Here is a 25,498-nt window from a genome sequence, read left to right on the forward strand (position 1 = left end):
ATTTCATTTCGACCTACAAAAATAGCTGTACCGAACAAAAAACAAAAACTTGGTTTAGCTTGTCGTAATTCTGGCAGATAGTTTCAAAATTGTTGGACCGAAATGTATGGCTTAATTGAAAAAGTGCTAAAGCTAATATGTGTGGTATGTTCTGTGAGTGATATTTAATAATATCATCATTTTTAATAGTATTCTTAAAAACCATTTTTTCTCCATGAAAAACTGCTCGGCACGTCAGACAGTCTAAAGATAATATTTGGGAAATTTTGGCACGTTTACTTAAAAAGGTTCGCAAAACCTGACTTAATCCATAGACGGCGTTAGGAGTGGGTTCAAGTCCCATTCGCTACAACTATTTTTCTTAAACGAATTAGTACTTATGTTTGATTCGAATGAGGTGTTGCAAATTATGTACACTCAATAAATAGTAATGCATACATTCTTGAATTAAGTGGTATTTAATAGGTATAATAGGTAGATAACTATTATTAAATAAATAAAAAAATAGTTTAATAATCAAATTTCAGTAAATTCTAAGGGATCCATTAGAATTTTAATTCAAATTCCATCAAGTTCTTCGGTCGATAGCTCGTAGGCTCTTGAGATCCGCCATGAATAGTGCATTAATTATTTTTACAAACTAACCAATATCTGTAAATTGTAGTCTTAGTTCAAAAAAAACAAATAGGCACGTATGACTAAGTTTTATGTGCATTATTTATGGCGGATCTTAACAGCCTACCTCCATCCTTCGCTACTGGTCGATAGTATTAATATTAAAATGTCAGTGTTTAATAATATTATCATGCTTTATTACATACGTGGGGTCTTAGTTTCAGATCCATGTATATTTTATTACGGAAATTATTAATGGTGCCTAAACCTAACATTAATTTTAGTTATATCGCGTGATGTAATTTTTCTTATTATTTTTGGAATGCCAAATTATGTTAGTACCTACTAAATAAATTATGGTTATTTTATCGCGAAAATTTAAAGCTTTTTCAAAAATAAAAATGTTTCAAAAGTATGTAAGTAGCTAGTCTTAGGTATATCTCACCCTTATTTCACATTGCGTACTTGGGTAATAAAATTATTTTTGTTTTATTTTAATCCATACCCACTAGGATTCAACAATATTACGTATTTTTTGTATTTCTTTCACTGTTTTTTGGTTTTTAAATTAAGACTAGTTTCGTTTGTTACGACATTTTAATTAATCATCAGTTGAAAGTGTCTTGATGCTAAAATTTTTACCAAAAAAAAACAAATCTTGTTTTTAAAAATTAAGGTCCTGGAAAAGTATGACAATTATTATAATATAATTATTTAACTTGTAGAGACAACATTCAATTGTATCCATTTATTATCTTATCATATTTCTTTACCTATTCATTAACTTGTCGATTTTTTGTTTTTTTCAAACAAATTGATTTTTAATTAAATGCCTTTTCCTGTTTACATTCACGTGCGTATTATCGCATTCATTGAAAATAATAAACGCAAGTATAAAAGATGACATACCAAAGTTATTATTTGATAATTTGTATTGAAAAACATACTAAAATGTGTTGTAATCGAATAATCATCAACTTTAACCAGTGTACTTACTGCCTATGTTATAATTATTGCAATAATAATATACTGCTTAACTATCCAATGAAAGCACTCTCTGCCATAGTTATCTACATTGGCTGACTACTGCCGTAATATTATATACAGAAAATTGTTTATATACTACCTATGCCGTTTGATATTTTAAAGATTGAATGCTTTGATTTTAATCGACGTCATTTAGTATTTATATTTTTTTGATTTAAAAAGCTGGACAGTTTATGATCTGTATAATCAATCTACACGATCAAGCTTTTGCATTAACAAGTTATCTTATGCATTTCAATCACAATACATAATAATAACTTATTACATACACACACACACACCTATAAACGATATTGTGGTAGCAAGATTTTTTTCATTATGGGTAGATAGGGCTTGTGCATAATACATAATAGATAGTTTTATGGAAACATCATCATAAGTATAATGTTTGAGGCTTTGGCGGTTGTTTTTTATCGTAGTATATTCTTGGGTTTTCACCGTGTCTCCTTCTTCCTTCTTTACTCGACGTTTCGGGAGGAGGAGGCCATTGAAATCCACAGAAACCCTGAAAATATCAATAGGGATGATGGATTACGGTTAAAAACGTCATGGCTTCCGGCACTATCAGCAAAATCTAATATTCGAGCCAGTATACCCGGTCGTAATGATTGACAGATTACTCTGAGCAACGTTTGCTCTTAGATAATCGGATTCATTTTGACATTCTTAGAGCAACGTTTACATTTACATACCTACACTACAATATAAACATATCTCTTGATAATGGCCTCTGCAACGAGCCCGAAACGTCGAGTAAAGAAGGAAGAAGGAGACACGGTGAAAACCCAAGAATATACTACGATCATCATAAGTGGCTCAATAACCCAGAGCGGGTCGTATCCTACTCCAAGAACTCCTCGATATCCCCTTATCCTCGGCCAGTATTCACCAGTTGTCTACACCGGCCGCTTTAGCATTTCCGTTGCCACAGTCCAACCAACGGATAATATTTATAACAATCCGATTTAAGAAATAGTATGTTTGCTCAGGTAAATACTAAGCGACTTTGCAATTATATTCTATATTTTTTCATCATCATAATTATTATGTATTTATTTACCTATTCTAGACCGAGATACGTCGGTTGGGTGAACAAATGAACATTTTATATAATTATTCTGATTCAGATGTCGGCGTATTTTTGTTATCCGACGCGATTGGAAATAAATGTTCAAATACAGAATATCTTCTTGGTCTGAACTAGGCTTTATTTATGTGAAGTCAATGTTTAATAGTATTCCGCAATTAACATTGCAGTGAGTCGAGTGGCATAATGTTGGGTGTAGTTTATCTACTTTTTCACAAACTGATGTTCTGATAAGGCTTATCGCTGATGATGCTAGAAAAATGACAATACCAGTTAATATGTCTTATATTATTATATTAATTATTTATTGAATTTTGATAGTATTATCAATTGTCACAATACAATGAAGCCGGATCGGTTCTACAATATTTTTTTTTGTGCGATAAGCCTAGTCCAATACCAATAACGTATATTATGATAAATGCTTTCCATCCCCATCGGAAAAAATAGAACAAATCAGAACGTCATGTTAAATGGAACAGTTTGTATACCGTCGTTTCTCTTTTCGTCGTTCGTCTTGTCTCTTTTCAATATTAATCGATATTATCTACCGAGGGTACTTGATGGAATTAGAATTCTCTGTTTTCATTTTCGATCAAAAAACAGTGAGGTTCTGATAAGATTCTGTTTCCTAAAATGACAAAATAGCATCTACTGTAATTCTCTAAATATAATTAAGCATTTATCTATTTTCTCGACCAGGCTGATTGGATATGAAGAATTAATAATATTATATTATTGAATTCAACATTATCTTCGCTTATATAATATAGTAAACTCTCTGTTATACCACCTTCAGATAACCTTTTTTTGTTTGAATTATCCATGACAAAAGCAAAATTACCACATTATAATCTCATAAATAATAAATGAACAAACATAAAAATACGTGAAATTAGGAAAATTTATTAATATTTACCTTTTAAAACAAATAATATCCTGAGCACGATACGCGGTTCACCATTAAACGTCAGATTTGTATGGCATTTGAATCAATGTTTTCATAATTTCAACGAGAATGCAATTTTTGTAAATTGCGTTATTTTGCATGTATGTAAAGGCGATTTTTGCGGTTTTAATTATACAAAAATTTCAAAAACGCATATTTTGCAGGGGTTTGGGTCGAAATCCCGAAGGCCGAAATCCCGAATGCTGAAATCCCGAATGCTGAAATCCCGAATGGCCGAATTCCCGAAAGCCTAAATCCCGAAAGTCGCAATCCCGAAGGCCGAAAGCATTCGGGATTTCGGCATTCGGGATTTCGGCCTTCGGGATTTCGGCTTTCGGGATTTTGGCCATTCGGGATTTCATCATTCGGGATTTCGTCCGGCACCTATTTTGCAGATATACAATTTTGCAATGGAAACGACGATACAATGTTTAATGTTTACCGAACCGATGTTGTATCTTGGTCTTGGATTCTTTTTTTATAGGTCATCCATTTCTGACGTCTCTCATCCCATCACAATTTTAAACTAAATAACCCCTTTCTAAATTTCGTCACATTTTTCAACACCCCATCATTGTTAAAAATGATCGATTTTGGTATAGATCTCACTGATTTTTTATTCTCAGAATAGAGTTAATATTTTGTTGGTTGTGTAACATCACATACCTTATTATATTACCTCCGTAATCCTTTCATCACAAATCATCCCATTTTATCAGACCTCCCCTCTCACGATGCGATGGTATATATTGTTGAATCCTTTTATGACAACAGTACTATTGAAAGGAATTTTACCTTACGTTCCCTTCTTTATATGATATCAATACAATCAGCGTCTACTCTAAAAACTATTTTTCATTTAAATTAAAACATTCTTTTCTTCATTTTGTAGGATGGTCTGACAAACGTGAAGATACCCAATCACACGACTGATGTGGTGTTTCATGACGCTTTCTATCGCGCGGAAAACCTTTTTGATAGCACCATTGAGATTAATCTATTTTTTTGGACACTTCACGATTCTGTTGCAAATTCTGTCAAACTGTTTAACAGCACATTCAGGCAAATCCGTTTCCAACATTATTAACAACACAATATTGGTATTGATTTCTGAATTGCTAATATCTACCTGACATTGACATTGAAAGTAAACACAAAATACCTGTAATATTACGTGTTATTTAAAAAAAAATCTTAATAAGACTAAGTGCTCAATCATTGACTTAAGGTAATGTAATGTAATTTGAGTATTTGTTTACGATTTGCATATGTACACTTACTTTGCAATCGGGCTTTGTTATCTCTTCTTTTCGATAACGTTTAGCGTAAACAAAAAATACTCAAGGACTTTTTTAGTTACATTTTATATTTGATAGCGCTTTATTTACATTGATTATCGCTCTCGGAGTGCGAATTGTTATTAGTTCGCACAGCATCGGTGCGTTTACTTTGCATTTCACACAAAAATACATCTATCTGACGCTTATTAACATATTTTGTAATTCAATTTTAGAAGTTACATTTTTTTTCTTTTTCTATATCTACTTAACCCAAATTGAGCATTGGTTTCATTAATTATCCTCCTGCAATTTCATGTGTGTGGAAAAAAAGATTTTCTTTGACGCAAATGACGCAACCGATTCGAACCAATCATAAATAAAGATACATAAAAAAATAGACAATTTGAAAATAAAAATTCGTTCGAATGCATGGTTTATTTGGGGGGCCTAAAATCAGTTAACGCGATGGGCCTCTACGTTAGTGAATGTGCCACTGATACCAGTAGCGAAGGGTGAAGGTAGTGTTTTAAGATCCGCCATAAATAGTGCACATTTAATTTTGTTCGTCATTATGTATTTGTTTTTATTGGACTAAGTCTACAATTTACAAATAGTATTAGTTAGTTTTTAAAAATCAATTACCTAAACCCTGCCTAAACTAAACCATAATAGTTTTGGTATATTTTGGGCGATACGACAAAATTGTGCATACTTTTTCATACATTATTTGTTTTCGTTGGATTAAGAATACATATTATTATTACACATATTGTTTGTTATTTTTTTAAATTCATTATTTAAGGGGGTACATGCTCGTCGAAGGTCAAAATTGAGTTTTTATTGTATTTTCAAACCATGATCCTAGACACTCCTTAAACGTTGTAGATAATCTATTTATATAATTTTGAAACCTTATTATCTTTTATAGTTATTTTAAACATTTGATGACTGTATAAAGTATTTTTGTTACATAAAATAGTATTCTTTTAAACCTCTCGCTCTAATGTTTTAGAATATAGTCATATTTCGGTACATAACTGTGCAGTGGTGTTAAGATTTTTTACATTTATTAATTTTTAAACGCATTTATAAAACCATTAGTATAATTTATTACGAGATAATTTTTGTAAAATATTTACGATAAAAAATTATATTGATAATCTCTGTGATCCCAAATTTGACAAGAATTAGGCATTTTATTATTCAAAAAATCGGCAAGATTAACACATTTGAAGATAATTCTAAAGATACCCATTATAAGCTATGTCTTTGACCATTCAAGTGTGATAAACATCCTACGAATAATGATTGCTTTATAATAATTATTGACCTAAGAATAAGGTAGTGTTTTTTTGAAATACGCCATTTCTTTTGTCATTACCCAGTGGTTAAGCTACAACATACGGCCGTAGCCATAAATTGACAAACTATAATTTAAGTAGGGAGTAAAATTATGTTAACGCGCGTGTTTGAACATGTACCGTTTAAAAAAAAAAAAAAATCGGTTAGGTGCACTATTTATGGCGGATCTTAACAGCCTACCTCCACCCTTCGCCATTGACTGATACTGTATACAATATGACCTACCCCTATCTGAGAATCATCAGTTTAATATGTACTTATGAAAAGCTTTATACATCTGTGTTTTATTCTCAAAACTGTCCTTAGTACATTCTTTTAAAATGAAACCAAAATTCTCGCAGAACTTTTTCACACTTCATTGCTATGAAACTGCTGTTCGTAATCGTTTAATCATGGTCCCCACATCCTGAAGCGGGCCCCCAGGCTAGGATATTTGGCGGGCCCCTTACCTATCGCTAAGGATAAAGGCAGTGTGACGCTTTACAATTGCGTTTTCCAAACGGTGTACGCCGTAAAATTAATGTGTATATTTAGTGTTTTTTTGTATATTTTAATACATCCATTTGAATTATGGAGTTGTCGAGATACACAATTAAAAATTGTATCGTACAGCCACATTATTTTAAATAATAACATTGTAGGAAAATGCAGGCGACTTTTTATTTACTATTCAAGCAAATTTGTGATTTGTGTTTATCTCACTTATCTGGTCGACTCGCCTCGCCGGGCCCTTCCTGAGCCCGGGCCCCCAGGCTGGAGACCTGTCAGCTCCCCCCTTGTGGGGGCCATGCGTTTAATACAGCTTCAATTAGGCATTTATTTATTTAGAATTTCTATGTTTATTAATTTTCATAATTAAACACGACTACTAATGAAAGTCAGTGCACACTTAATTATTATTGATATAAATAGAATTAAACGTTTATCTGTTCATAAATATATTGTATATAATCAGTTCAGCGACGTTTAATTAATACTCTCTCAAGACAACGTCGGTCATTATTTTTGAATATATAATTTTCTTATTTATCTTGAAGGTTTTTCTAGCAAATGGTTTTGTTAATAGTTTGTGTCTTACAATATTTAAATTTTAATATAAGTAGGTAGGTGTCTGTATGTCACAGAGTATTTTTGCCAAACTTGCTTTTAAAAATATACCTGTATTGAAAAGTAATTGTTTATTATAAATTTCTTAAGTTCACAAATCAATATGTTTATACTTAAGTAAGTTCATAAAAATTGCTGACTTCGGCATAACGCGGTCCAATTGTTTTTATTTTTACCACGTTTTTCTTAGCTCGTATTCTTGTTTGTCCGGTGGATGTTAATCCAGTACAAACCTTGCAATCGATTTTTAACTAACTTCCCGAACTTTTAGAATATATCAGAACATGATCCCAATGCATTTTTTAATACTTTTAGCCATCTTTAAGCAGAATTGAATTCATTTTCAGTTAATTCGGTTTTGTATGGAAAGTTATTTAAGAAAAATCCGTAAAAAGTAAAAAAAAAACTATTATTGGTTGCTGAGGGAAGGGGGTGGTCCTAGCAACTAAATTATTAATATATACGTGCGTTACTATGGAAATCAAAATTACATTTTTGAGATGTCAATGACATGTCAAAAAATAAACAGGCTCCATTTGGGGATTCCAGAAAGTATCTTTACCAATCGATATGACATCCCTAGGATTAGAAATAATTGCAATATCAGTATAACGAAAATCGGAATTCCGGTATTCATTGATACTGAAATAGGCACCTACCGGTTTATCCATATTTTCCAATTTATCCATATTTTAGATATTAAGGAAACAGAGAAATTGATAAAAAAACGATATCTAAATTGAATGAATCATCCGAAAAAAGCCATTGACTACTGTTTTGGATGGAATTAATTATTATGTAAGAAGAGCTACAATATTTGGTATTAGACGGAATTTGGTTAGAGTTAAAAATGCAAAAAAACTCTTTGTCGACTTCCGTTTCTACACGGAATTTTATTTCGTTTTTTTTGGTACTGAGAAAAATCATTAAAGGCTATGAGAGAATTTTCTTGATATGCTTTTAACGAATACCTACTGGTTTTGATGTTTTTAATCGGTATTGCAAGTTGCAAACCCTACCTAGCATGTACCTTAACAAGTTAAGTTTAACCAACGCTTTGTATGAATTGCACGAATTGTTTTTTCAACTTACGTTCAATACTTACATAAAACATTCATCATTGATGAAGTTTTTATGTTTAAATCTATTAAATATATATGCGGTTATCATTTTTTTTATATATCTTATCTCCTGTGAATATTGTTTTGTTCTGTATTTGCATGTAATACTTACCTATATATACAATGTAACTTAGACGTATTTTTTTCATCCGCATGTCCGTATGCCATTGTGCTAATTGTGGTATGGACAAATTTATACGAATTTTTTCCGAGGAAAAGCCGGGTGAGCGGAAAAAATATTTTGGTAATGGGAAAAAAGCGAAGAAATTTATTTTGTCATGAATTGAAAACCTTAAAATATGGTTAACTGACAAAACGCACCGTTGAAAATTTAGAATACTTTTATTTGCTATGGAATTTACTGTACACCATGTATTATTTATTATTACTAATTCAAATTTTGCCGAAGATAAAAAAATCGATTGTTATCTTTTTTGTACCGAGATGCCAAAATCGTTCGTCATTCTTTTAATAGGTGATACAGGCTGTTACGGTTTCTTATTGGGGTCTCATTACCTTGAACAGGGCCAAGTTATTCCAAGTGAGCCGAAAGTTCCGAAACAATTCCCTCTTTCAGACGCCTTCCAATCGATGGAAAACAATGTTTTAAACAAATTTAATTTTATCATGCTACGCTATGACCTCATAACTTTTGCAAGCTTGACCTTGTACTTTAAATGTATTGTTTCCTACACAAGCAGACGACTAAAAGCATATTACAACGAAGACACGTGTAATATAGATTCGCATACTATAAGTATATTGTCTTCTTACAGTTTAAAATCATCTTGATAAACGGGAATTGCTAAAGATGTACTACTTTGAAATTTTGTGGCTATAATAAAATGAGCACACGCATTCTAGATAAAAAAAATATACCTACCCGTTATAATATATATTAAAGATAACCATTATCAAGAGTTTTCTTATAATTTTACTATTTTTATCGAGCTTTTTACATGTATCAAACGAAATACCAAAACATAATAGTAGGTTTGGCACCTATATCTATGAAATGAAAACGATAACCATATCAGAAAATGAATACTATCGGCTATGTTTACTTGATTAATGTAATTTGAATTTAAATTCTAATTAATGTAATTTTAATAGACCAATGAATATGTTGTTAATTTACAATGTTTCTAACACTTCATGTAATAATTATTTACTTAATAATAATGTTTTCATGATCCTTCAATGTATTAAGTTTGGATATAATTAAACGGTTATTATGTAGATTCTGCGTCTGTGATTAATATGACATTAGCGACTGTACCTACATGATGCCGGAAGATACACAGGACAATTATATTACATAACATCTCCCCAAAAGAGGATCATTATGTGTCTCCACGGAGGTTATATTAACAGATTGTTTTTTTTTTTTTTTTAATGAAAAATGGATGTTAGCCACTTGCTCAATCTATTAGATCCATATTCTGGGTTCAATTACCAGATCCGGGATTTGAATGCGGGATACTACGACATTGTAAGCCGACACGTTACCGCTTGTACGTAACGTAAATCAATAATATGGTAACCGTATTATTGTTTTAAACAATACCATACCTATACCCAAAATTAAAGAAATATAAATATAAGTGAATTTCATGAAATGTTAATTTATAACAAAGAATATAATATATTGCAATAGCTATTCAAAATTCATAATTTAATACGGTTACTTATTACCTATATTGTACAATCTACTCTTAATATGTAATTTGTGGCGCAATTAATATGATTAGTGACTATTCTCTTACATGTAATAGGTAACATTATAATATGGAATTTTATTAATCTTCAATAATCTGTGAATCTTATTGTGGTTTTTATAGTCAAATAAAGTTATTGTATTGTGATTAAAGTCGTTTATGCGGTACATTAGTACTTATATACGTATTGGATTGAAACGTATAAAGTTAAATAACGTAAAACGATTTTCAATACGGCTGTATATTGCTCATTTTATTTTATGGCAATATTATTATTTGTGTATTTATTACTTGATTTTCGCGTGTTTTTCGGTTGTTTGAATCAGATTTAATGTATGCCTTATCGACTATTTCCAAGCAGCCGTATTATTAATTTTCAAAACACGTGACAAATCTATACGAAATCGTTGTTCCATGTAATAAGTCTTTATCGATAAAACTACATTTTTATATTTATTTAGAGTCATGACTAACTACGTATATAAGTTCTATGGTAATGCAAAATTGCTTATATTATAAATCACGTAGACTTGCCATTAACGTAGTTACGTAACCACGTTTTATTATTAAAAAAATATATAGCACAATCGGTTGAACTCTTAGTAACTAAATTATGTGCTATAAAAAAGTTATATAAAAACCCGTTTACAAGTTCACGGTCTATTCTTAGTTTTGACATTGAACATTCAATCATTTTTTCAAAAGGCATTTTTTTGATTTGACTATTTTCCTTCGCTGATTGATAATTTCCGTAGCAAACTTGGCAAAAATATGTGCGAAAATCTGTAAATAGTCGAGGATTCCCGCAAATTATGACAAAAATACACGGAGCTGTTTTTTCGCACACTTGTATTATTTTTAGCAAAATATATGCCGTTCACTTTGATTGCTTTTCTACTTATACTTAATTTAGTTCAATCTCAATAATATGAATAATATACAAGTTGGTTAGCGATTTTGTAATACATTTTTATCGTCCAATTCATTAATAGTTTGTTGTTTTATTTAATTTGTTGTAGTGGTTTGTTTATGATCAGAATTTTCATTCGGTCATTCGGTGATTATTCACTTATATAGCCTAATACTAATAAACTTATGAACCCTTTGTCAGTTTATTAAAATACTTATTTTTGGCGATCGAAGGTGCTGCTATTTTTTAAATTCCGATTTTCCATTAGTCAACATTTTGAAATTTGCACGATTTAGAATGAATATTTATAAAAAATAATATAATTTAATGGTTTATTTATTAGTTTTTTTATTTTAATAAATGTACGGAGCACAGTGTACCTAGGCATTTGGATAGTAAATACTACTTGAGTTGCAAGTAAATATTGCAACACTAGGTCAGTGCGCATGCTGTTGGAGTGCTTCTAAGCTTTAGTTGGTAATATTATATCTGTTTTTTTGTGATTATGATCATTTACATTGGTCAATAGATTAAAATCTGACAATGTATACTTGTATATTCTATGTACAGGATCTGTCCGATACTAACCAGTACCATCCACATCGACGTCTATTTACCAATGAATTTCGACGACTTAAATCTGGCGTCACTTGTTGACGTTTTTCATTTAAATCTTACTGGACACTGACATCCTAATGGTTATTTATTTTTCTTATTATCTAAGTATATAATTAACTTATATTGACTGTGTTAATGGATACGGTAATATTCATAGCCATATATATCATGAGGCTTATTCACGCTGCCGTGGTAATTGTTGAAGCGGAATTTACCACCCGCGCAAACTGTCTTAACTATGACAATTGTGTATGTTTGCATATTGTGTTAATTATTATACTTATGTTGTATTTCTTATTACTTTTTTCTTCTATCAATTCATGACGGAAATGCATTCTATTAATAATTAAATAAAAGACAATGTTTAACCACTTAGTAACTTTTTTATTATTATACTGGAACGGTTTCGTCTGCTTCAAAGGGACATTGTCACCAGTTGACATTTTTTTTAAATTAATAATTTCTTAATGTGTTTAGCTAGAATATGCCTGCATACATATAATTTATTAATGTCTGTCAATTAAGTGAACTTTGGAAGACAAATTTCACTATAAAATAGTCGATTAAAACGTCTAAAAAATATGTTACTGTAAGAAAATATTTTTTTAAATCACTCAGGTAGCATTAAATAAATATACATGCGTAAATATAGATAATACAGGCACTATGCACCGTATACGTCATCCTCATTGAAATCGTTTGCGCCCCGGCAATATAGTTTGTTTACTTATAATGAACCCAAATCTTAGTATTAACTAAGAGCCTGATGCAGAAACATTTGTCTTAACTAAGATTTCCTCAGGACAAAACACTATGCACAAACATCGTCCTTAGCTAAGATCATGTTGTCTATGGTTCACCTCGTCTTAAAGCTTCGGTCGTTTTTTCTGTTGAAAATAATACCATATTGAAAAATTCTCTTTCCTATAGTTTAGGTAAATTATTTTATAATTGTTAAACGATGACAAAAATATGACAACTGCACTTTATAAATGCAAAAATTATAAATACATATTAATATTTAATTATAATACTCTTATGTTTCCGTTGTAAGTCATTATACGTGATTCTACAGGCACCGCAAGATATTTTTTTAACATGGTAACACTCTTGTTTTTTGCGCGGTATCAGGCGAACATAAGTAGAGAAGGGGAGAATAGGCCTGTCTATCCATTGAAAAAGTATCGATACATGGAATGGGTATCGTATCGAAAGAAAGTGTCGTCCTTTAAGGAAAGGATGGCCCACATAACCTGAACCGGGCCCCCACTCTCCAGGCCAGGATTTTTACACTATGGTGATATTAACTAATTTTACTAAGTAACAATTTATTTCTGCGTTACGAAAAACAGATAATTACAAACAGTATAAGATATATGACATTTTATAACGTCGTTTCAATATTAAAATGATCTAAAATTTAATACAACCATCGTAACCCTGGAATAAATATATACTCAGGAAGTTATGGTAGATGAATTTCCCGACGGGAATTCTTGAGAATTCCCGTCGGAAAATTCCCGAAACCCAACTCTAGTCGCAAATTACCAGTCTATGTGTCCTTCGATAGGTATTGAAGATAATCCAATTTTATCCGCTAATTAAATTTTACGAGTGATGCAGCCACAGAATCCATATTATTAATGGTGTAATATAAATTGCGATTTGCACATAGAGTTTTTAAATTAAATAAATATCAATTCACGGCATGGCTGCACAACTCCGTGACATTAAGTTGTTGTATTTCGTGTCAATAGGTACGTCGGAAGTGAGTGATCAGTCAGACATAGTAATTTCAATACAATTTTCCCTCAAGGTAAGCAAATAGAAATTAATAAGAATATGAATGTTTTATAGTATTGTCTTTCTTATCAGTTGGCATAATAAATGTCACACGCCATATCAGTAGGTACACGCGCACTTTTAATTTTTAAAATATTTGGACAAGGACAAGTGTAATAAAATAATGTTATGTATATTTACCCTGCGGTGCTGATTGTTTTGACAATCACATCACGTATGATTACCGTATTCGTTTAATGACTTGATGTAAAATTTTTGATTATGATAGCGACTTACCAATTATTTCCTAATAATTGTTTCCTTTGATATTTCTACATATTAAAATAAGTATGTAAGTACATGAACTCCATTTCCTTCTTTCGTTGTCGCTATACCTCAATTCGAGCCATGACCTTCTCCAACTGGTGCCATTCCACAGTCTTCAACGTTGATACGAGGTTTTACGTCATCTTCACACTGGGACTGGGATGGATTAGATTTCGTCCTCCTGGATTCCCATCGGGTATCATCTTTGTACCCGTGTTGCCGTTATGCGCTGATACAACCCACCCTGTTCATTCTCAGGAGTTTTATGAAGGATTTTACGGATACAGCTGATTATACCTTTATATAGACACGGACCCTTTTATCCGTCACAGAATCCTCCTTTCGATGTTTCCGATCAGTCCAACTATTTTCGTCGTAATTTTCCACGATTCGCTTTCATACGGTACCTATTGGTGTTTTTTAAAGAATAATCAATGTTTTTCTGTGGACATTTCTAGACTTCAGAGTCAGTGACAATATGAACAGGTTTTTGCGTCGGATATTCTCTGTTTTTTTTTACAGAGTAGTTTTGTTGATTAGGTACGTATATCTGTGTTAATTAGAATCTTTTCATTAATTTGTTGACAATAGTAGATCGATGTGTATATTTTAATGGAATCTGAGCTCAAAACTCAAATATGTAGGTATTCCCCTAAAGAAGGTATAAATCGAGAGTAGGTTTTTTTTGGTAATGTAAATTCTTATTACGTCGTTACTAGACAGTGGGGAAAATGGGCCAAATTCACTGTTTTCTGTCTAGTTACAAGATTCTCAGATTGAAAAAGGTAAATATGCCGCAGATGCCCGCGTGAGAAAACTAAACCTAATCTGACCTAACCTAACCTAACCTAACCTAACCTAACCTAACCAAACCTCACCTACCCCAACCTAATAATATAATCTTAGCTTATAATAATTATGCATCGAAATGTATGAAAATTTTATATTAACAATTATTGGATCGAAAAGCATCTGCGCCGACAGAAAAGAGGTATTTAATATAATTGTCTACATAGAATAAACTGTTTTCGCTAAAAAATATATTTATAAAAGCTCATGCAGGTATCTACGGCACAATTACCTGAAAAAACGTTATCCCGGATTGAAAATTTTGTCCGTAATTCCATCCCATAGGACATAGACCGTATAATAATGTCAATCTTATGGCCGGATACCCCGCTAAATTACTAAGGTGTGTCAACCAAATTGTCTACGCTAGAATACGTAACACTAATATAATAAATTACACCTCACTAATGACGTGTAATGTCAATGCTTATCTAACCTTAACCGTCGGAACACTGGAGGTTAGTCTAGGGCAGGCCCTTCAAAGTTATATTTACCCTTGCCATTGGGACGAGGTTTTCTCGCAGTCGCGAGAATGGCGAGTGACGCTAGATCCGTGCAAATATAATATGCTCTCGCTGTTTATCGCAGTTCCCTTGAGCTGAATCACAAATCAAGCATAAACAATTTTGTCTTTTTTTGTAGCGAATTTTATTGTTGATAAAAAAAATCGGCTTGGATAAATGGTGTGATATCGATTTATAAGCGTGGTTATAATTTGTTAATAAAAAATATACACACATGGCTAGCTAAATTAGACTATCAAAGCTTGGGTATTTTTTCTGTATATGTACGTAGGTAGTAGGTAGGTACTTACTTATAATATAATATAGTACTTACCTTTTGTTACTTAGTTAGATAAGTATTTTTTATCCGGAGACCACTTAATTTTTTTAGTTTGTAAAAAATCTATCAACTCTGGTTGTAGATATTAACTCATTGTTTATTTCGGTGTGAAAAATTTATAAAAATATCAAAAGACATGTCCATGCTTGGTATTAGTATTGAAGGTTGTGATCGAGAATCCACGTCTCGAGATTCATGTAAAAAATAATACGCAACTCAATTCTCCTTTCTCGAGATTCGACAAAAGTCGAGATAACTATTACAAGATCTTATTTGTATTATGTTGGCAAATAATAGCACATTTTTATCTTTCTGATTTTGAAAAATCTTATTAAAAAAACACTGAAATATAGTAATAGTTTATGTAAAGGTGAGTACAGATATCAAGCAGAAACTACTAACTAACTATGCGTACTGAGGAAGCCTTTGCCTCATGTCTGTACTCGCCTTAAAGAGTACTAGAAATTGTTTTATACAATAATTATGATGACATTTCGTCCATTTAAAAGAAAACTAAAATTTATTACACGATAATTATTAACATTGTCGATTAATATAGGAAATTACGCCCTGTTATTTTTAAGTACTATTTTGATAAACCAATCTCAACTCTTCGTTCTATCGTACGCAATAAACCCTATATTATTTAATGTTTTGGATGTGTCTATAATCACGTATATATCGTGTATTATGTAAAAAAAATACGACATGTAAGTGAATCATTTTGTATATGTACCTACTTAGTACTTACTACCTAAATATCTTTTCACAATTTATACAGTGATTTTATTGAGTACCTACCCATTGACTCAATGTCGGTCACCATTCGCGATCGATATCGAACTGAAATAGGTCGGTACTCAAACCTTTAAAAGGTTCAAGTAGGTACTTAATTGCTTTATTAGTAGAATCTAAAATTAACTATATTTTATAAGATATAAAATGTTAGTCTCTTTGATTTTTATCAATAATTTATACGAATAGTTTGTTATATTTTTGGACACACTTATACACAATATAAGCATGATAATGTATGTGACGATTTTATGACATCCATAGCAAATTCCTATCTCGACCTCAATGTTATGATAGCTCTGCAGTTATGTTTGCGCATGTATTGCCAAAAATATGACGCTGAGAGCTTTTTGTTTTTATAAAAAAGTATACAAAAATACATGCACAAGTAGCTTTTTTGAGCAGAATGTGTTATGTAAGTAACACGCGTTTTTTTGGAAGTAAAATTTGATTTTAATAAAATAAGATGTTTTGTTATACATATAGGTATACATAAATTATTTATACTCTGACATAGATATAGACTCTCTACATAGATTCAGACTGTAGTCCTTCCGTGTTTGTACCTGGTACAATGTACCATCTGGCATTTCGAAGAAAGTGAAATTCTTTGGAAATCATTTACTTACATTCTTTGTTTTGTATACGCAACGTAATTTATTGCCTGAATTGGAATTTAAATTTTCTCAGATTCTACAAACACAGTTAGTTAGCTCCATATTTCATCCCTCTTCCTTTTTATTTAACAACTTGACTGTATAACGAAAAGACTTCAGGCAAGTTTTTCCTAGTTAATCGAATCCTGTGCTTGCTTACTGCAAGCAACTGTTTTCCTTGGCTAACATAAACTTCAGCCATTAATCACATCAGCCCATGTGTTTAACATCGCCCGACTCACCGCGTGTCTACTACTAAAATAAATAATCTATAGGTAGAATGGATTTTGTTTATGATCTGGATTGGCTGTAATAAGCTTGACATTGTGCCAGGTCTCTTTTAGAGGCGAACAGGACCAAGCTAAGGCATTCCTCGACCATAATATTTGATGGCACATTATTATCGAAGCCGGGTATCCTAATTTACTAAGTATTAACTTAACGAAGGAGGGGACTATGTATTAATCAAATTTTGATGGAGGATGTGATTGTTTACAAAATTAAGTGGTTTTAAACTGCTTAAATATATTTTTTGTCCGCGCCGCGCTGTCCTGTCATTTAGAAGAATTTTTTTTGAAATATTACAATAAGTAATACTTCATTATTACAAATAATTTTTATTTCGTTTTGGGAGGAGGGTCCGGACCCGAGGACTGTTTGCACGTCTGATCCTAATAAATATCAACACCGTATTTGTTATGTGATCAAAGCATACTCCGCATATATTTTGTTTGTAGCGGCGAATGTTACATGATTTCAAAATCTGAACGTCTATAGAAACTTTAAAGGACAAATGTGGGGATCTGGAAAAATACAAATGTAAAGGGCAACACTTAAAAATAACCTATTGTCAACGAACAACGAACGTATGAGGATACATTATTATATTCATATGTGTATGTATATATATTAATTCTGTGAACTTCTAAAAATTAATATAAAATATGCCGACATAACCATAATTATTAATAAACGTCTTACTTATCCTTAAATGATATAAGGTAATCGAATCTACATTTCTTTTATGTCTGTATATAATATATGTCCCACTGAGGCGGACGAAACCGGTCCTAATCTATTGATTAAAAGTGGAATAAGTACTACAAAAAAAAAATGACGTTTTATTAAATAAAAACAACGAATCTACATTTATAATAATTAGTAACCTTAATAAACAAAAATACAGAAATTCACATACAAAGCGGTCCACAACTCAATATTCTTTTGGATCTTCTGAAAAGTAGTGATTTTAGACTTATCTTTATTTCGCACACATAATTTCGTATACGGTCAATATAAACTCTAAAACTAAACTTACGCGAGCTCTCAATGTGACTTTTTATGAGTTTATAATCGCCTTGTTACTCGTATTTAACATGGTAGGTATATATTTACTATTATTTGACATTTAATTGTTTAATTAAAAAAAACTAGTGGAAAATTCACACAGTACGATCCTGTTGGTATTATGTCTGGACAAAACACAACATGGTCGGGTCAGGCCAGTCGTGCAAATAATACACCGTAAAAACAATCGTTCCGAGAAACTATCATTGTGTTTCTGAGTCTGCAGCAAACAGCCGATGTGTTTATATCGCCGTGACCAGCTGAAAGAATGATTCAATCGAAAGTGTTGTATCCTGACAAGATGATGATAACAACATTGATAACTAATCGTACTGAAGAGTGCTTGTACAGAAATGCAAATTCTTCAATGGAAAACGAAGAAACATCTGACGTGAGTAAAACAGATTATTGTGTATTATTAATGAATAGGCTATATTAGAGTCTTGCATATATATCCACGTCATTCATTATAGGAAAAAAATCTTTTTTTATCCTCGTATCGTATAAATCTATTCTGACATACCGTTCACATGCTTACAATATTACTGTAATTTAATAAGACCGGTATATTATTGTTGTTAGCGGTGTGGAAAACATGCGTGTCGCTAGTAGGTGTGTATTGTTCATTATTATTGCATTTTTTAAAACTGTCATGATATGTAACTGACATGTAAACACAGTGGGTAGGTACCAACACAGTTACTCAATTCAATATTTTAAGCAATAGCACGTGAGCAGTATTATAACGCCCGAAAAAAACTCACGTTGCATCAATCTCTGTGTGAGCGCGGAGAAATCCATACCACTGAGCGTATCATTGGGATGTATGCAATAATTATACCTGGATGACTTACTCACATCAACAGTAGGTATCATTAGTGAATGATTTCGAAAGTAAAACAATGTTCATTCATATTCTTAATATATCCATCATGAATTGACACGTATACAATAAAAATGATGTCGAACCACTTATATGGCGTACCACCATATAACTATACTATGCGTACGTAGGTAGTTGGGGAATAGGTGGTGGGAAAAGCGTTAGAAGGAAACGAGCTAATTCATCTTTTACGACATATGTATACAGTGGCGGCTCGACGACTTTCTAGGTGGTGGGGTTTGGCCATTAATTATTAAATATACTTACCTACTTAGATTCTTATATTATGCATTATGTACCAAGCTACTTATAATAATATAATTTTATTAATGAGAAAATGAGTAATTTTTCAGAATAAATAATATGATTATCTGAGTTGTTACTTAATCACATGTAAAAAGCCTACTTAAGAATAATAACTTAATTAATAATAATTACTATTATAGACATACCATTATCAGTTTTGAACAACGACATACAGTGGCCTTTTTTACTCACGTAGGGGTCATTTGATTCGCTCCCCAGAATGCATATACTAACGTTAATGCATTCACATCCTTTGTAGAATTAGATTTGTACCGCGTGGACGGGATGGGACTAAGAGACCCCGGTCAGCGAAAAATAAACGCTATAGCTTTCTTAATTTGTACGTAGGTGTCACCGTATGTGTTGGCGTATTTAATTAAATTAATAAATATGTTAATACCGAGTAATCATCATTATGTTATTACATAATTTACAATCATTGCTTTATTTGTTTGTATAATAATAATACATATCTCAATAAATTGCGACTGGTTTAGATGGATAAAATAAGTTAAATAGTTCATTTAATCATATAATTAAGTAGGTGTATATTATAGCAATGATAAAACTATCGGATTTTTTACAAGATTACGATATGGGGACGGTCCCTATGAACCCTTAAGGTAGAGCCGCCCCTGTATGTATATCGTGGCTCCTATTCAAATACTGTCGGTACCTATATTTAAATATTCTGAATAGTTAATGAACACATCGGTTCTGTGTAATAGGGTAGATACTCACAGTCAATTAATGTACATTGCTAAGTCACGTGTCGTCCTAATTGTTTTACGTTACTTAGTCGAGAACCCATAATAATTTACTTAAAGTCCTACCGTTCAAAACTTGTGTAAAATATTATGTTTTAAATATATTTAAGTAAGTGTTTCTATAGTATGTATTCTCGAAGGAATTTTCACAGAAATTCGGATACCTACTGTGCTTTACTACACACTACTTCTAATTATTTCTATTTAATCAATTAATATTTAAAAATTTAAAATGGTGGGGATGCCAAAACCGTAATATCATAGTTAATTATGTTATTTCTAAAAGGTATCCAGGTACACCATCCTAGTTTTGACAAAATATAAAAATATGCTTTTTAACAACTTTTCAAGAATTCAAAAAGCCGATTTTTTATTCTCCCGAAATAAAAAAAAAATAGAAACCATATTGTAATAGACATTTAATACTGGTCATTTTCACTAGCTTATCCCACAAAAATGATTCTTTAAATATGGCCTCATCTTCTGTGTGTATATGTTTGAACGAATACTTAATTTTTGTGTATTAGGTAGGTATACTAATAATTTAATATCGAATTTTGTTTACAGATTAAAACAGATTGTTTAAATGTAGAAAAAATAACATTACTACCAAAATATAGTAGTACAGAGGAATAATTCAGATAACACAAGGAGTGTCGATAATGATACGGGGTGCTGATGGCCCATTTTATCACCATTAGAGGCTATGTTTAACGGCAGGCGCATTTCACGCCACGTTACTGATCAAATCAATCTGAGATCTTCACCAATCGATTTTACAAATATATATAAATGTAAAAAAAAACGTCGATCTACTTTCCGAGATTAGTAAAAACAAATATTTCACGACTTCGTCACTCCACTGGGCAGTGCGGTGTGCCGGGTGTGCGTCTCCTTTTGGTGTGTGTTGAGCATACGAGATATGCACCCCGCATACTCTTGCTACGACGGTCTCTGTGGGTTATCTGCTTTACAGCTATCAAATTTGTTCGTGACATGAAGTTGGAAGGTGATGAAGTATAAGGCAAACTTATACCTTTGTCAGAATAGATTATACATTCGCCCAAATTTACATTTTTCTTTTACACTTATATGTCTCTATATGTACCTACTTATTAATTTTTTTATAGACGAACCGTTTCACCAATTTCAACAAAATAACATCTGAATTTCGTCATAAATACTAATTCGCCCTTCTGCCAAAACGATATGAAAAAATATAAACAAACCATTATATTGTAATATAAAAGGTCAACATTTTTGCAATTTACCTACTTATATTACTTACTCATTATTATATATAAAAAATAACGCGTAACAAGTTATGAAAGAAAAAGCGTGCGTGTGTTTATAATAACTACAGGGCGGGCTGGTCGCTGATATTTAAATTTATGTTCTACGACTCTACGTAGTAATTTTGTCGTAGCACCTCTAAACCGTAGCCTTAACCTCTACACTCTACAGCAGAGGGGGGCAAACTTTTTGGATGGAGGGCCAAATTCAAGAATTCAAAATGAGCAGCGGGTCGCAAATAAAATACCAGTTTTAGATATACACTATTTATTATCACGAAAAATAAAAATTACAAAAAAATTAATGATAAGAATGAAACTGTTGTACATTTTTTTAACATTTTTTTTATTCAGGTGTCAATTTTGTAGCTGATATTCTCAAAACTGCTTGTAAACGGGCATCGGAGATATTTTATCGTAAAGAATTTTTATTGAGGTTCATGATCGAAAATGTTTGTTCACATATATAGGTTGATCCAAAAATAACGAACATTTTTCTTGCATAATCTTTAAGTTGGTCGAATTTGTCTGAATTAAGTGCATTGTAAAATTTGGATATTTCTTCACGACGATGCAATTATCTTAAATCAGTGTCACACTGCAGATTAATAATCTCAAGTTGTAGCTCTGTCGGTACACTATCAATATCTATTGAAAATGGATCGCGTACTATTGCTAAACAAATTTTAATCTATTGTCAATATTTTTTAAAAATTTATAAAAAAGTTATTCGTAATCAGAAGTACAATAATTAATAATGGCGGGCCGCAAAAAAATACCCGGTGGGCCACATGCGGCCCGCGGGCCGCAGTTTGCCCCCCCCCTGCTCTACAGTCTACATCACTGTACTCGCGCATAATAATAATATATTGGGCGCCGTAGACTTAATGGTCACGCAAAAAACACTGAGTTACGTTATAATACGTAAGTATTATAACTTTTTGAATAAATCAAAGATTAGTGGGATTTGTGTTACCGATTGTTGAGTAAATACTTAGATACCTGTTTTTTATGTTATTTAAATTAGGGCAATCTACGTCGAAATATAAAGAACTTTTGAAAAGTTTTATCCGGCGTGCAAAGATTGGTCTATTTTCTATTTGGTATTATATGAATTTTTAATATTGTAATTTTAAAGTCAATTTTTACCAAGCTATAATATTAGTGCTTTTAATCGATAAAATAAATAGTCTCCGTCATATATTATTATCTATTATAGCTTCATATGTATTCACCTTATCTACGCCATAATATTGCGTTATTGCAAGACATTCAATGACATTGACATAATGATAACCCATGAGATATTCGGTAATAATTGAGAAAAATATAAATTTTAAAAATATTGAAAGAATAATTTTTACATACCGGCACTGTACAGGCCAATTGGTTTAATCCTAAATTTAAAATTGCACTGTACAGGCCAATTGGTCTAACCCTAAATTTAAAATTGTTCAGAAAGTGCAAAAAATTGTGGGCATTGTGTTTACTTATTATTTTATTAAAAAATTGAGAATTTTATTTTATTGACACACCAGTGGCTTGCGTTTAGTTACACCATTTGGCTGGAAGATTTTTTGTCAAGTTACAAATGGCTTAAAAACAGTTTTGAATTATTTTGATATGAAATATTTTTTTGGGATTTATGATACTTGGCCAGTTCGTGTAAGTGTAAGGCCCTCCTCCCAACGAAACAATTGAAATCTGACGAAACTGAAACTAAAATTCCAAGCAGTATCTAGCTAATGTATTTCAATGGCGGCTCGCTGACGGCGAGACTGGAATCTCTCAGTTTCAAAACGGTCGCGAAGAGACGCGACATGTTAGTCGCGCGGTCTCTCAAGTTTCCAGTCACCGTAAAACAGTGATACCAATTGCAGTAGATTCGGTGAAAAATCATATTTTCTTTTGACAGTTTGAGGTTACGTGATTATTATTTCAAGCGGGTTTCAGTAGCGCCGTGTGCGAAGCATCACATTGGTCAGTTTATGAGTTCCATCTCCAACTAGTTCCGTCTGAATTCAGTTGCGCCGTGGGAGGAGGGCCTAAGTGTATGCAATAAGTCCATTGTCATCAAAACGTCACTTTGGTGAAAAGTGAGGGTTACGACAATTTGGCCTGTACAGTGACGATAACAATAAAATATAATACATGGGTAGTTCAGTTACATCAATTAGATAATAATAAAGAATATTTTATTTAATACGATATTTTCCCACAGTTAAAAACGGTCAACAAATATTTACGTTATTTACCCGTTTTAGTAGTCATTATATATTTAAGACCAGATGTGGAATTCTCAAGCTTTGTTTCTGCGTTCAATATATAGCATTAATTGGTTCGTAAATTATTCTTATAACATAATTTAAACGAGATATTTCTTTTTCTGTATGCTTCTTAATGCGTTTCAAATGCCAACTGTTTCTCACCGCCTTAATTCTTGAGTGCAACATGCAATATGCAGTTTATGATGCATTCGATCGTAGAGAATTACTCATATCCCGAAATTGTCTCGCGACCTCTGCAGATCTAAGGACGTCACATCCGACGTCATCATCATGAGCGCCAGAAAATGGGCCACAGGTGTTGGACTCTGTAAGTGTTCATGTGATTGTGCTATTATTGGACTCTCTGGACGCCCGCGACTTTTGTGTGTTGTCCTGTTAGTTGACATGTTGTTGAAACGATCCCGGAAATTTGGCGCGGAATGTTTTGTGTGAGAAATAAACTGTCATAACACGCTGCTAAACACGTGATTAATTAAATTTATTAAAGGTCATTTTTTTGGAATTATATATATATTTTACGAGTTATTTATTTAAATTAAACAGTATATTATATATATATACATGTAATTATTTAAGTAAGTACTTAAATTAAGAATGTACCTACTTTTAAACATTAGCTACTACATTTTTAATTGTAATTAATGAAACATTAATAAGGAATCTGCACTGGATACGTTTTTTAAAAAAAATATTTGAACTATCATATTATTATGTTAATTAACAGTGAAATTTTGCATACATGTTTGAAATGTCCACTGCCTGTAAAGCAAGAGTCACTGTCCAAATTTAGGAACCATTTTTTTCGCAAAAATAAAAATATGTCAAATGTTAATTAATTAATTTATTAAATAAAACAGTTTAAATAAAAGATAATTGCAATTTTTAAGATTTATTATTGCGTTTGCGATATAAATATGTTTAATATACTTACCTATTATTTACTCAAGACCCATTCTTTCCCATTCTTACAAATCACGAAAAACGTTGGTGAGAAAATGAATAATTAGTAATTATTATATTAGTTGATATAGAAGGATTGTAAAAGAAACCACGAAGAAATAGAAAGATATTTTTAAAGGAAAATCACTCAATATAGAGACTTATAATATAATCCTTCGTGTCTGGGAAATGCTATTAATCCAAGCTCTAAATAACTTGTATCATTGTAAATATTTAAAAATACGCTAATATCTGGTTTATCGTTTTTCAATGAATTCAACAGCTATTTTTAAATATTTATGGAAGTTTATTCAGTTCATGGAATCACACAACGTATAAAAATAATCATACAATACGTTAATAGCGGAAGTTTGATTAATTTAAATCATTTATAGAAATTCTAGATGAATTTTCAGTGGCCTCCAGCGTAGACAAAACTGAGTGACGAGTTTTGTAAAGAATTATTCGTAACATTTTCCAAATAAGTACTATACATCTGTCTAAGGTTTAAAAAAAACTTTTAACTAGTTTCTCTTTTAACATTGCCCTATTAAAGCAGTTATAAGATGGGCCAAATGTGTAACAGCAATGTAACAAAATTAGACCATTT

At 31.7% G+C, this 25,498-nt stretch overlaps 1 protein-coding gene and 1 long non-coding RNA gene across 3 annotated transcripts in view; both read left to right on the forward strand.

Moving 5' to 3' along the window:
- Nucleotides 1–25,498, forward strand: part of LOC147068580 (protein FAM13A) — a 62,226-nt gene that overhangs the window by 12,019 nt on the left and 24,709 nt on the right. The gene's annotated exons all lie outside the window — the stretch shown is intronic.
- On the forward strand, nucleotides 3,122–6,464 carry LOC147068582 (uncharacterized). The gene is made up of 3 exons (XR_015071350.1): nucleotides 3,122–3,864; nucleotides 4,094–4,532; nucleotides 5,501–6,464. It is a non-coding gene; the product is annotated as an uncharacterized LOC147068582 (long non-coding RNA).

The sequence above is a fragment of the Rhyacophila brunnea genome, unplaced genomic scaffold (assembly GCF_057557595.1).
Source record: "Rhyacophila brunnea isolate RB1 unplaced genomic scaffold, BYU_Rbru_1.0 scaffold_3, whole genome shotgun sequence".
Classification (NCBI taxonomy): Eukaryota; Metazoa; Arthropoda; class Insecta; order Trichoptera; family Rhyacophilidae; genus Rhyacophila; species Rhyacophila brunnea.